The 14,025-nt window shown below is 51.4% G+C and overlaps 1 protein-coding gene across 1 annotated transcript in view; it reads right to left on the reverse strand.

Annotated features, from left to right (window-relative positions):
* The window catches only part of PACSIN1 (protein kinase C and casein kinase substrate in neurons 1), a 59,502-nt gene extending 46,703 nt beyond the window's left edge, over positions 1-12,799 (reverse strand). Inside the window, exons 1-3 of the mRNA XM_054026438.1 lie at positions 12,718-12,799; positions 9,836-9,935; positions 7,295-7,441 (exon numbers count right to left, since the gene is read on the reverse strand). The gene's annotated coding sequence lies outside the window, so the exon portion shown is untranslated. The remainder of the gene's footprint in view (positions 1-7,294; positions 7,442-9,835; positions 9,936-12,717) is intronic.
* Between the last annotated feature and the right edge of the window lie 1,226 nt (positions 12,800-14,025).

A 14,025-nucleotide genomic window follows, 5' to 3' on the forward strand; every position in this document is an offset into this window, starting at 1 on the left:
GACAGGAATAAAATGAACTCCATCACGCTCCAGCAGTGTTTATACTTGCAAAGCGCAGCATGCCAGTGCAATGCAGATCCTCGCAGCGCCCGTCAGTGAGACAATGGGCCCTGCGTATACAAGGCCTTACAGCTGGGTACAGCTTCTCCTTTGTTCCAAAGGGACTCTTGGTCAAATGCCTGGGCCAAAATCCAAGGCCCCTCATGTTAGTGATGCCAGGAAGCAAGATTTGTTCCAGCTCCTCTTGTGTTTCCCCAGAGGACTAAGGCTAAGCATGGCTGAAAGTGGCCTCTGATTTTGGGTGCTGAGTTTTTGAGTGCCCAACGTGAGGCACTTTGGGCATAGTTCTCAGCGGCAGCACGGAGCACCCACAGCTCCCCTTCACGCCTAGTGGAGTTAGGTGCTTGGTACTTCTGAAAATCAGGTGCAAAGGCGCCGAGCTGGGGATGCTTGCAGGCCTGGGCATAGTTGGAAGGTGTGGGGGAATGGAAGCCTTGGGCAGGCATGGAATTTGTCCCCTCCCCCTCCACGCATGGCCCCATTGGCCTGGCTGGAGCTGTCCCCCCCCAAATATAGAAGTCAAACTATGCCTATGTTTGCAGGTCAGGCTTGGTGAGCTTATTTCAGGGCAACAGACCTCAACCCTGATCTGGAAGAACCAACGCTAGAGGGCAGGTCAGTCCCCTTCCTTGACCTGTCTGCTGGGACTGCCAACAAAGAGGTCAGTCAGTCCCGAAGGCAGAGACGTGTTTAGCCACGGGAACTTTTGTCCCACTCAGAGCTGGACAGAGACTCCCCAAACTTATTTCCCACAGGCCACCAAGCAATCGCATGCTGGACTTGGCTGCCACAGCTGATCCAGAGCTGTGATTTATTTTCACGAAGGAAAGGAAAGCGGCGGTGGACAGAGGGGCACGCACAGGGGCAGTACGTTGCAGTTTGAAGAAATCCCCAGATTAGCATGGGAATCACAGGGCTGGTTTTCAGCTCCTCCTTCTCCACCCTCTCTCCCACGTAGGTCCTTGCCGGTCTCTGGATATCAAGCGAGCGGAGGAGGTGGTTCCTCGGCAACTGTAACCATGAGACCTCTCCATGTCCCACTGCTCCCCTGGCACATGGGGCAGGTTGCTATTTATGATGCATGATTTATGCAGCGCCGGCAGCACGCTGGCCACCAAGCTGCTTGGCTGCTCTAAGCCATGTGTCTATTGCAAGTGAAGCGTGAGGTGCAGTCAATACCCAGCACGGACAGCACAGGGATAACAGGTGAGTGGTGGAGTCAGCATAGAGGAATCTGTCCAGCCACCTGCCTGTACTGTATCAGCTCCGTGGGCAGGGGACTCTGATCTTCAGGGCTGCTAATCTGGCCCATTTCACTAACACTAAGTGCTTCATCCTGCTTTCAGCAAAGCTCTCATTGGCTTGAATGGGGCAGGAAGAAGGCCTTAAATTCACACTCTGAGCCCTGATTGTCTGCTGTGTGGCAAAGCAGGTCGCCGGGTTGGTCTGGAAAGCGTTTCCTTCCAGGCTGGGACAAGCCAATTCTGGAATCAAAAAATCCCAGCTCTGCCTGCATTGCTCGTACCTGACCTTACAGTGTGCCCCTTCCATGCAGGCAAAGGAGCACTTAGCATCGTGCAAAGCTGCTGAAATATGGCTCGGTTCACTGAGACATACAGGGGGTGCTGCACCGCTCACCCTCCTGAGGAGCAGAGAACCTCGCTCGGTTGCTCCCAGATCTGTGTCCGTGGCATAGCCGGGCACTATGCTGCAGACGTCATGCCTTTCCCAGCTAGCATGGTTCACTAGCCACCTTTCCACGCATAGGAGAAACCTAAAGGTAGCCTATACTGCGGGAGAGTTGGTTAGTGATTTCTCACACCCAGATGCCTTTAGGGCTTTCGGAGAGCACTGCTGGGCTGAAAACTCTGCTCCAAGATGCTAAGCATGCAAGGGTCATGCTTCTTGGAGTGAAAATTGAGCCTCTTTCTTTCTTCTTCGGGGCCTGTCTGTGTTATTTAAAGAGGCACAGCAGCAAACCACTGGAGCACCTTGATCTCTGTGCCCGACCCTTGTATCCGCACACAACAGCCCTCCTAGGCATTTCACAAACATCAATTGTATTTGCTGGTTGCAACACCTGGGACAAAGTCTTTAGATTAGATCTGGCACAGACAGTGGTGTCTGTAAAGTTTTCTTCCTAGTGTGCACAAGGAGATAGGCACATTCCAGTTGCTCTGGGTCAGCCAGTTCTCCCAGCTTCATCCTACAATGCCTTGCCTTCCACCTGGAAACTACATCTGATCCTTGCTCTCCGAAGCAACACCAGGTGCTGTGGGAGAGGTGCTTCGGGAGTCTGAAAATGCACTGAGAGCAGCCATGGCTGGCGGATGCATGGTGCGTGGATGTGCCAGAATGATTCTGTGAGGGACGAGCTGGAGAGGTTCAGGAACCAGACGCTTAGGGCCATTAACATCTCAGCAGCGGTTTCCACCTAGGGCTAAATTCAGACCTGGTGCAATTCCAGGCTCTTAGTGTAGACACATCTTCTCTGTGTCTTTCTCATTCTCTTTATCTCTTTGCTGCTCTCCCCCGGCCTTTCTCTCTTCTTCTGTTACTCACTCATTCTTTCTCTCTCACACACGTAGCTAATTGATAGTTTCCCATAATGCACAGCAACCACCTAGCTTGCGTTTCGCAATGCTTTTACTATTAAGTCTATCCTGCCTCCCTGGGCAGCTTTATCAGCACAAGCCACCTATTAATCACCAGTCCTCCAGGAAACAAGGCCAAGGCAAACATGGTTGAAAAAGATCAGGTCGGCTGGCCTGACCCATTGTGACAGGCACTTGTCAACTGGAGGAGACAGCTCAGATAAGGGACAGGAAGGTCCCAGCCCAGCAGGGTGGTCAGCACCATTTCACCAGGCAGCTGTTATGGCTGAGCTGATGATCTTGTTGCTTTAATCTTCCTCAGAGGACTCTTCTTTCTCCCTTTTCCAGTTCCCAGCCATGGCACTGCCTGAGCAAGCCATCTCCTCGGGCAGCAGGGAGGTGGGGCCTGAAGTGGCTGTCCCAGTGTTCACTCAAACTACACTTAGAGGGATCCAGTGCCTGGAAACTCAGATGAAGGCAATGTAAATGGGGAGTGGCTACTATTTCAGACAACAGTCTATGGCTGCCCTGCATCCTGCCTGTCTCTGCCCAGCTCCATTGAATCTCCCTGTACAAAGCCCATTTGCTTGGAGTCTGCGTGCAAGTGTGTGTGTGTGGGGGGGATAGGGTAGTGGCCTAGGTTTGGGGAGCCAGAGTTTATAGGCCCCCCTGTGTGACCTTGGGCAAGTCATTCAGTGTCTGTGCCTCAGTTCCCCATCTGTACTATGCAGACAATAGCCCTGCTCTGCTTGCAGGGGTTAGGAGCATAATTATACTAGAGGCTGGGAGGCGCTCAGATACTTCAGCGATGGGGGCCAAGTCAGTACGAGAGGTAGAGAGGCTGTGAATTTCAACCAGGATGACTTGATAAAGTCTTAAACCCCAAAGGCCAGTCCAGGTAGTATCCTCAGACTCCACCAGCATCTCTCTATTTGAGAGCTATCACATTTCTATAGCCGCAGTAGTAGCATCAATAACAGAGCAAATGGATAATCTTTGCCATGAATAGGTGGAAGTGACATGCATTTGTAAAGCAAAGTAGCTAAAGGAGTCTGTACCATTAAGAAGAGTGCGTGCAGGTGCCTTTCCCAACCTGATCTATAAACACAGCCCGCACACACCGCGTCAAGTACAAACTCACCTCCTGCCTGGGCTTTGGCTTTATTCGAGAAGGAAGTAACAGTAATAGAATATCAAGATCAGCTCAGACCTTCTCCCCAGGCCTGCCTGCCTGCCTGCCTGCTCCCAGGGCTCCTCCCTTAGGATGGCTCAGCCCACACCCTAGATCCTGCTCTCTCCTCAGAGAGCCACACCCATCTCCCTTATATCAAAGGAGGTAACTACCTGCAATAGTGAGTCAGTAGAACCTGCTTAGCCCTTTCCCAATAGGCATGTTACCTGGGGAGGGTATTGCAGACAATTACTGCCAGCTTCTTACAAACAGGGCAGAGAAGGTGAATGGGTAGCACCGTGTGTGGCCAGTGACTTGGAGAACGTAAAGGCCTAGCAGCACTGCCATTGGCCAGCAAGGAATCAGCGCTCCCAGCGCAGTGGCACAGAGTGCTCTCCTCACTCCACACACCTGCTGTGTGTGCACAGAGAGACCCTGATGATTCCTCTACCAGCTCCTGCTCCACACAGATATCCCAGAGCAAACGCTGCAGCAGTATTGGTGTGAAAGGAGAGTGATAATGGCTCCCCTTGGTTACACCTGCCACAGAGGACAGCTGCTAATACTACCTGCACTTGCAGCCTGTGTGTGTTAAGCATGAGTCAGCAGCACCGATCTGGGATATGTGATACAGGCCCAGTGAGAGCCCGTGGATACTAAGCAGCAGGCAGTAATGCACCCTGGAGTCTCTGATACAGGCTGCAGCCTGAAGACGGAGCCTAATGTGTCACTGGAGAAGCCAGTTCAGATTACAGCCAGAGCCTGCACCCGCATTCAGCTGACATGTCTAGGCCGTAGAGTCTCTAGACAACAATTCTCAGGAGATGGGGTTTTCTGACACTGGAAACGGAGATGGAATACCAAAGCCAGCCTAGGGAGACCAGCCAGCCAAAGGCAGCCTGACATGGGAGCCTGGGAAGTTCATACCTGCTGCAGCTGCCTAGGGTGAGGAGTGATGGGGATTTTCTGCTGATCTCTTTTGTGTCATCTCCCTCCACTGCCGGCACAGCTGGGGAATTTCCTAGTCTATTGGGTTGTTTAATGTCTTCCAGTTGTTTGCCTTAGCAGAGCTGTTCTGCCCTGGATCTTTCAATTCTGCTCACTTAACCACAGTGCTTAATTTGTGATGAAAGAGGTGCCAGGGCTCAAGCCATGTTTTTACATTCATAACACATGCAGCAAGCCCAAAGGTGCCGGGGCTCTGACCTGCCAAGCCTAGAGGTGGCAGGGCTCAGCCCTGGCAAGCCCTGGCACAAAGTAAGCCCTGCTGCACCATCCGTAGGTGATCAGAGACACTGAGCCTGATTCCCATCTCATGCCTATTCTTCCTCCAGTGTAACCCCAGTGACTCCAGCGGAGTTACTGTCAGTTTGCACTAGTGAAAGAGAAAGCGCAGTTCAACCCACTGGGTCCAGGCCTCAAACTCAGGCTACAGCGAAAGGTGCCTAAATTCTACATTTAGCGTCTCAAATCTGGCTTCAAAATACCAGTCCGAATCCAGATTTTGGGAGGGGCTAATTTTAGGCTCCCCAAAGCCTTAATATGGGACTTTGTCTGGTTCAGAAATCAGGGGCCCAATTCAATGGTCTCTTATACCTAGTGCCAGAGCCTCCGTTTAGGTTGAGTCCCCTCTGTGCGGCTCCAGCTTCATGCAGTCTAGGTACTTCCTCCAATCCACCTAGGGGGCAGGCCAGGGAAGGGACAGAGCATCAAACGAATGCAAGCAGGGCTGGATTGTGGCAATGTTGAGCTGGTTTAGCCTCTGGGCAGCCCCAGAATCCTGGGAGGCAGAAAGGTGGTGCAAGTGAGGATTAAGCCCTGGCTGTATGATTTACACCAGGGTGTAAGTGGCAAAGTCATGTAGCTTGAACCAATCTGGCATGAAGCAGGCATGCAAAACAAGTGCAGACCAGATGCCAACAAGGCCTAACGCAAACTGAAGGAACTTTAAAAATCTAGATACTCATCACCATCCGTGCTGTTTGTTTCCTGTGTGCTTCGCTCAGCTGTGACAGGAACCTGGCCTGGTCAGTTTCACACAGTTTTTGTTTCTAGTCTGTTTCCTATGTTCTGTGTGACTGGGAATGTAAAGAGGTAGCAACCTGAGAGTGCCAGATTCTGGAATGCTCACAGATGACTACTTCCTAACTGCAGAACAGCTGATCTCAAAACGGGGCCAGCTTTTCGCCTCTGAGATGGTGCCCAGGAGAAAGGAGAGAACAAACCATAATTACAGCCATCCAAAAAGGTGGGGGGTTGGATACCACTTGTGCAGCACTATGGACCAAATTCTGGTCCTATGGAAAATGGCCCCACAAAAGTGCATGTGTCTGCTGCAAGATCAGCATTTGGGTGCCTGTATCCCAGCCAGCAACAGCCCCTTCCCCCTGGAATAATCTGTTTGCATGGGCTGTTGATGGATCAGGGGCATAGTCACATAAATATGCAGATCCTTCCCTGTGATCTCAAGGTCCTGCTCTTCTGCTCGTGTCAGGGTGGGAGTGTGCAGAGGGGTCTCTGCAGGGGAAGCCATAATAGGGACAGTCCCATCCCATCCTTGAGTCCCCGAGGTTGATGTGTGGGGTTTTCTAACCAGCACTTTCCAGAATTTGACTCTAGATAACATCTTACAGGCTCCATGTGTGATTCATGGTGCATAATATACAGTCCATTGTTCTTAGTACACACTATGTAATACTGTCCATGGTAGATATTACATACTACATCTGTTATAAGTTATGTAGACTCCTTCTACAATCATTATGGGCCTGATGCTGCCAGGTGCTGAGTGCACACAGCTCCTACTGGAGTCCTGTAAGTGTCTTCTAGATGTAGCCCCTATGACAACACATCCTTCATTGTCATTTTATGTCTTTGGCCCCTTTATTGAAGTGTTACAATGCTCCACGCATATCTGAGCCTTGGGGCCTTAGATCATTCTCAGGCCAGCAAAGACTCTGGGAGGCCACAAAGTGGGTAAGGTAAATGGCCTCTGAGCTGAGCAGCCCCAAGCAATTTCAGACAACAGAGCAGGAAATCCCCTGCTGCACAGGCCTGTGTAGTGGAAACACAAGTGGAGCTGCCCCCATGTGTCTTACTCCTGCACTCACCTGTGTGGACAGGAATGAAATGCCAGCTGCTCCATGATTAGGAGCAGGACCTGACCCCGTTTCATGGCTCTCCGCAGCCACCCGCCACCAGCCCATCCCAGTGGAAAGTTACAGGCCTCCCTTAGCCTCCTCTTTCCCTTCCCAGGCGTTTTCTAGGGCGAGTCGCAGAGCAGATCGACTGGAGGAATGTGCAAGCCACACACACACATACACACACCCGCCAATCCTGGCCCCTCATCCCAGCCAAGGTTAGCGTGGCATGCCAGTGTAGTCCCCGGTTAAAAAGCCCGACATGCCAGCCCCAAACCACGGTCCTATCCCGCTGCCCACAAGGGATCAGAGCGCAGCCCATGACGTACCTTCGAGGAGTGACAGCGGAGACCATGGGAGGCTGGTGGAAAGGCGAGGTCTCAGCACCTGTCAGGCAGAAGGCCCTGCAGGCTGGCTGCCTCCCCTACTGTATAGGATCCAGCTGCCAGGGACGTCTACTGGGTTCTTCTCTCGCTCTGCACATTGGCAGGAAGGTCACAGCAGATGGGGAGGAGGGGGGTAAAGATCAGCACGGAGATTAGAGAGGCATTTTTAGCCAGCCAATCCCTGCCTGGGCCCTGCATGATGACTCGCCCGGCAGCACAAGGTGAAAACAGTACTGCAGAAAAGGCAGTGAATAAGCTTAGAGCCGCTCTCTGCCTTTCCTGGGTGGGACGGTCCCCCCTCCCTCCTTTTCTCCCTCTCACATACAGTTCCCTTTCACTATCTCTCTCCCTCACTTTCTCTCTCCTTCCTGCTGCTCCCTTTTCCTTTTCCCTCACTCTCTTTGTCCTCACGTACTTTTACTTTCCTTCTATTCTCATTGCCCTCCCCTCATTTTCTCACTCGCATTCTCTTTCTCCCCCGTCTCTCCTTTCCTCGCCCATTCCCTTATTCCCCATCACCCCACCCTGCTCCCTCTCCCACACCTCTTGCTCCCTCCCCTTCATGGTCAGAGTCTCAGCTCCCAGACCAGCTTTCACTAGCACCTGATGAAGCCTCCCTCCAGTCCCCTCTGTGCAGGCAGAGGGAGAATGGGTGGGACGTGGCCACCCCTTCCAGTTCCACTCATTCTGCTGTGGGGCCCAGCTTTGGTCTAAATCTCGGGACCCCAAACATTTGCTGTCATTTCTCATCCTTAAGATTGGCCCTCTTATCCCCACTATCCTGCTTTCCAAGCCATGCACAGTTCTCTCCCTTGCTTAGATCGATTTCTCTGTTCCTGGGGCTACTGTAAGATATACAGTGTAAATAGACCCTGATCCCTCCTAGTGCTACTCTGCCTTGTAGAGATGGTGGATTCAGAGCCAGAGAGCAGCTCTCATCCTCCCTTCATCCCCTGGGGTCAGACCTCACTCTGTCACCCCCCGGACCTGGCGTTATCTCCCTTGCATCATTGTCAGTTGTTTGGGTCAGGAATTCTGGACCATGAATCAAATGTAATGGACAATAAGCAGGGGCTAGGCCAAATTCTGCTCTCACTTACTCCGATGCAGCCCAGGGAAATCAGTAGGGTTGTGCTAGCTGACAGAGTGCACAATGTGTTCTTTTGTCTTCGGCTGAGGGGAACTGCAATATTTATTGGCCCAAGCAGTAAATAATGATTTAGGTGAGCTCAGTATTGACCAGGAAGGGAAATCAATCTTGCTGTTCACCCTGTGAAATCAACTACTATGCAACTAGGTGCAGCGTTACATTCTGGAGGCCAGGTATTTACACGCATAGCTCCAAGGTCAATGTGCAAAAATGCATACACGCCTACACCTGCATGTGCAGGGCCTGGCTCTGTGGCCTGGCTTCTTGTGGAGCCCCCTACACCTGTTCAAAGAGGGTGTGAAAAACTACCAAAATGCCAGAGCAGCGTTTTACTCTCCATATGTATAAATAACTGTGCTCGATGCAGGGCAGTGAACAGCCAGGCTTCAGCCACCCATGATATGTGCACAAACTGGGGGACTGAATATGCAAATAGGCATTTCCTGTACATGACTAAATATCAGGAAGACAAGGTGGGTGAGGTAATATCTTTTATTGGACCAGCTTCTGTTGGTGAGAGAGACAAGCTTTCGAGCCACACGGAGCTCTTCTTCTTCAGAGCTCTGTGTGCTCGAAGGCTTGTCTCGCTCACCAAAAGAAGTTGGTCCAATAAAAGATATTATTTCAGTGGTAGCTGTGTTAGTCTGCATCAGCAAAAAAAAACGAGGAGTCCTTGTGGCACCTTAGAGACTAACAAATGTATTTGGGCATAAGCTTTTGTGGGCTAGAACTAGCCCACGAAAGCTTATACCCAAATACATTTGTTAGTCTCTAAGGTGCCACAAGGACTCCTTGTTTTTTTTAAAAGATATTATGTCACCCACCTTGTCTCTCTAATATCCTGGGATTGGCATGGCTACAACTACATTAAACATGAGGAAATCATTCTGCTGGTGATGATTGCAAGCAACTGCTCCACAGGTGAGAGGAGAATCTGAACAATAGTATTTTTAATGCCCTCTAGTGGTAGTTTTGATTATAATTCTCCCCAGTACAGGAGGGACCTGTTGGCTGCATTACTCTTAATACTTAAGAGGAAGATGGGTGTAGCTGTGTTTGGAGAATAGAAAGTAAAGCCTACAAAATGGTTAGCAGCACCTCTTAAAGTCTGTAGGGAGAATTCTGTTCTCTCCCCGTTGTAAATCCAGTGAAGTCAGTGGCATTGCTACGGTTTTATGCCGCAGTAACTGCTATGTTCACATCATACAAACAGATAAGTCAGAGAAAAATATAAATACTCTTGCTGGAAGTTTGCAACATAACACAACTTTATTTCTTACCATTCGGAAGGATAAAACACAGAGAGAATGCCAGAGAGGAACAACTCATCCCACCTTATTCAAAGCTGTCTGCCTGCAAACCGACTGCTGCTTGGCCCAGATTGCACACTTCCCCACAGAGCCCCTTAGCCAGGAAGCTGGAGCAGGAAAAACCCTGAAACATAAAGTGACAGCTTGTAATTTGGACACAGTTTTCAATACACCGCAGTAGCCAAGAGCAGAAGCTGACCCAGCGTCTGTACTCAAAAAACCCCAAAATCCCATACATGGCCAGTATAAAACAACACCCATGAAGTTCTGTAGTGTAACCAGCAGACTAAGGGGCGATGAAGTTTGCTATGTGACGAGCTCCCACACCTCTCGCCTTGGGTTGCCGACAGGCCCTTAGTATAAGGGATGTCCCTTATTTTTTCATCTCTGTACAACAAGAACGGGAGTTGCAGAAAGCAGTAGAAATACCTCTAGCGAATGTAGGTGAGTACTGCTTAGCATTATTATAAATGATGTAGTAGTAGGCATCCTTCAGTCTCGAGAGACCATAGGTATGCGCCCTGAGAGGTAAAGAATTCACTCAGTTGGTTTTATGGCATCTGCAAACGTGGCTGAAGAGACCCACTTGAGAGAGACATTCGCTGCCGCATCTGTCACATTTAAAGGTGATATTTCGACCCTTTGGGCTCTGCCTTCTCCTCTGAGAAGCTGGACAGCTTCCTCTCGTAACTCCAGAGACCGTTGTTTAGCTCTTGTTTTCAAAGGCTGCGGTCTTGAGTGTGATCTTCCCATTTGTCCACATCCATGCTCATTTCTTTGAGGTCTCGCTTGCACACATCCTTGAAACGCAATGTTGAGCATCCTTTGGGTCTTTTTCCAGATTCCAAATCACCGTAGAGAATATCCTTTGGGATGCGCCCATCATTCATTCAGCACACATGCCCAAGCCAGCGGAGGTGTCTCTGTTTGAGGAGTGTTTGCATGCTGGGTATGCTGGCCCGTTTGAGCACCTCAGTGTTGGTGACTCTGTCCCTCCAGGAGATTCCAAAATGATGATGATAATAATAATAATTAATATCAGGTGGAGGGATGAGGTGGGGGTGCTAGAAAACAGTCCCTTATTTTTGAAATACAGTGTTGGCAACTCTGCAGTCCCTGGTTTCATGGGCCTGTTCCACTTTGGCCTCCTGTCCTGGTTGAAGTAGAACATTTCCTGCATTCAATGCTGCTTGCAGCTGGTCACACGTTTCGCCCGGTGCGGACCATTGGCAGGGGCAGAGCCAGGGAGAGCAGTCACTTTGCCTGCTCCTGCGCATGTTCAGTCCCACCACCGGGCATGCTCAGTGGCTGCAGGGGAGCTCCGGGATGGGGAGTGATGCTGCACCTGGGTGGGCCAGGCTGGATGGTGGGAGCTGAGCATGGCACAGACTCAGTGGGTGAGGCGCGGGGACCAGTAGCTGTAGCAGGGTTGGCTCCACAGGAATTGGCAGTGACCAACTGCGTCTTGCTTTAGCCCCTTGAAATGTTGGGACGTATGAACTAGCCCCTGGGATAAGGCCCATGGGCCTGGCAAGCAGTCAGGGCCCTACTTTTGCATCTCGTCTTCAAGGCTGCCCTTCTAGGAACAGTGGCCCCCTTAACGCTACGCTGGGGCAGGGGCAGGTTCTGACTTGACTGACAGAGCTGAATTGGCAGTGCAGCTTCCTGCAGCACCTGTGTTCTCCTTCTCGGTCTCCCCTCTGAGCACCGAGCGGGCCCAGCCTTGCTTAGTGCATGAAATGTGCCCCCAATTGCTGACAGGGGAGGCATGGCTACGCTGCAGGGGAAGGCCTTCCCATTGCACGCATTTATAATCTGCATGCCTGACAGCAGACGCCCATCCTGCTGCAGTCGCAGTGAGTAATGCATGCTTAGGTTTTTTTCTCACCTACCTCATGCTGATCCTTGCAGTTTGATCAATTTCTGTCTACGCTGAAAGCAACAAGGTTCTGTCTGTCTTGTGGCACATACATGTACAAGCATGAGCCAAAGTAAGCAATTGCCGGGGCAGAAACTCTCAGCACCGTAAGGGGATCGCATATTAAACCATAGCCAGGGAACTCTACCGGACGACCTCGCTGTTAGTCACTCCCAGCTCCTTCCCCTTCTCACCCGCTGCCCCGTTTCCCCCAGGAGTCTGGGAGGATCGGCTGCCTCACCTGTGAATGGCAGGGGAAAGTCCCCAGGATGCAGCAGGACCAGTGGCGGATTTAGAGTTAGTAGGGTCCTGTGCGCAGCTTCATTTCCCCCTCCCCCCCCACCCACTCAGGACCCAGCCAAGAAAAAGAACATTCTCTCTTATCTCCCCTGTGGGAGGGGGTGAGGGGTGGGAGGTCTGGGAGGAAGTTTGGGTGTGGGGTGCAGGCTTTGGGCTAGGGCAGGGGTTTGTGGTGCGGGAGGGGGGCAGGGGTGGCGCTTACCTTGGGCTGTGGGGCTCCCAAAGCGACCAGCACACACGCCCCTCCAGCAGCGGCTCCTAGGCAGGGGGACCAGGGGGTCTCTGTGCGCTGCTGCCTGCAGGCACCGCCCCCGCAGCTCCCATTGGTCGCAGTTCCCAGCCAATGGGAGCTGTGGGGTCGGTGCTCGGGGTGGGGGCAGCGCGTGGAGACACCCCCCTCTCCTCCAGGGATGCGCAGAGATGTGCCAGCAGCCGGCCGCTTCTGGGAGCGGCACGGGGCCACAGGCCACGGCATGCAGGCAGCCTGCCTGCCTGAGCCCTGCTGTGCCGCCAGCTGGGACTCGGGGGCAGGTTGTCAGATATTTCTTGTCCTGCATTTTGGGGGGCCCCCCTGTCGTTGGGGGCCTCGTGCCACCGCACGGTTTGTTTCATGGTAAATGTGCTCCTGAGCAGGACTGCAGTGCAGGTGCAACCTGAGAATTCGCAGCAGTGTTATCGACTTACTCACCCACTGCAGCAGCTCTCCCCACTGTGGTGGCCTGCAGGCCTTCCTCTGACGAAGGAGGAGGAGCAGAAAGGCAGGAGTAGAGAGTCTGCTGAGGAAGGAGTCTTGGAGTGAATGATGTTTCAATTGGTTGTTTCCAGTCCGGAGCACTCCCCCTTTGCCTGGCAGGGAGGCAGAGGGACACTCATTCACCAGCAGAACTGGGAAGGGAGAGGGGATGTTTAGCAGAAGAGGAGGATTCAGAGTGTTTAAAGCCAGAGGGAACAGTTAGATCATCTAGTCTAACCTCCTGCACAGTGCAGGCCATTAAATTCCACCCATTTACCCCTCTATTGAGACCAGTAACTTGTGCTTGGCTACAGCGGCTCTTCCAGAAAGGCCTCCAGTTCCGATACAAAGGCATCAAGAGATGGAGACTCCACCCCTTCCCTCGGTAGTTTGTTCCTGTGGTTCATCGCCCGCACTGTTAAAAATGCGTGCCTTATTCCCAGTCTGAATGTGTCTGGCTTCAGCTTCCAGCCATCGGTTCTTGTTCTGCCTTTCTCGGCTAGATTAGAGGGCCCTTTAGTGCCTGCTATTTTCTCCACAGGAAGGTACTTATACAGTGTAATCAAGTCACCTCTCAATCTTCTTTTTGACAAGCTAAACAGACTGAGCTGTTTAAATCGCTCGCTGTCAGGCATTTTCTCCAGCCTTTACATAATTTTTGCGGCTTTTGTTCTGCACCCTCTCCAACTGTTCAACATGCTTTAAGAAATATGGGCACCAGGACTGGACACAGTATCCAGTATCGGTCTCACCAATGCTGTATAGAAAGGTAAAATCATCGCTCTTCTTCGACTTGCTTACTCTCCTGTTTATACATTCAAAGTTCGTATTGGCTCTTTCTGTCCCAGCGTCGCACTGGGAGTGCATGTTCAATTGCTTGTCCACTGTGACCCTTAGATCCTTTCCAGAGGCACTGTTTTCCAAGATCCAGTAGTCACCTGTTCTGTAAGTGTGGTCTGCTTGTTCCCTGAAGTTTAACTTTGCAATTAGCTGTATTAAAATGCAGGAGGAAAAAGAAGATTCAATCATGCCCAATAAAAAAACCTGAGCACATCTACATATACCCTAATTATGTTTTGCTGAGGATGCAAATACAGGGAAAGAGCAGGAGGGAGAGGAGATAAATGAAGAGAATGCAAAATCGGCTCTGAGTTGAGACTGTCGGTGGCGTCTGCAGTCCAGTCTATGAATCTGAAGTTCTATGCCCTGCTCTGCCACAGACGTCTTGGGTGACACTGGGTCAAGTCACTTCCCTTCTTTCTG

The sequence above is a fragment of the Malaclemys terrapin genome, chromosome 4, assembly GCF_027887155.1.
Source record: "Malaclemys terrapin pileata isolate rMalTer1 chromosome 4, rMalTer1.hap1, whole genome shotgun sequence".
Taxonomy (NCBI): domain Eukaryota; kingdom Metazoa; phylum Chordata; order Testudines; family Emydidae; genus Malaclemys; species Malaclemys terrapin.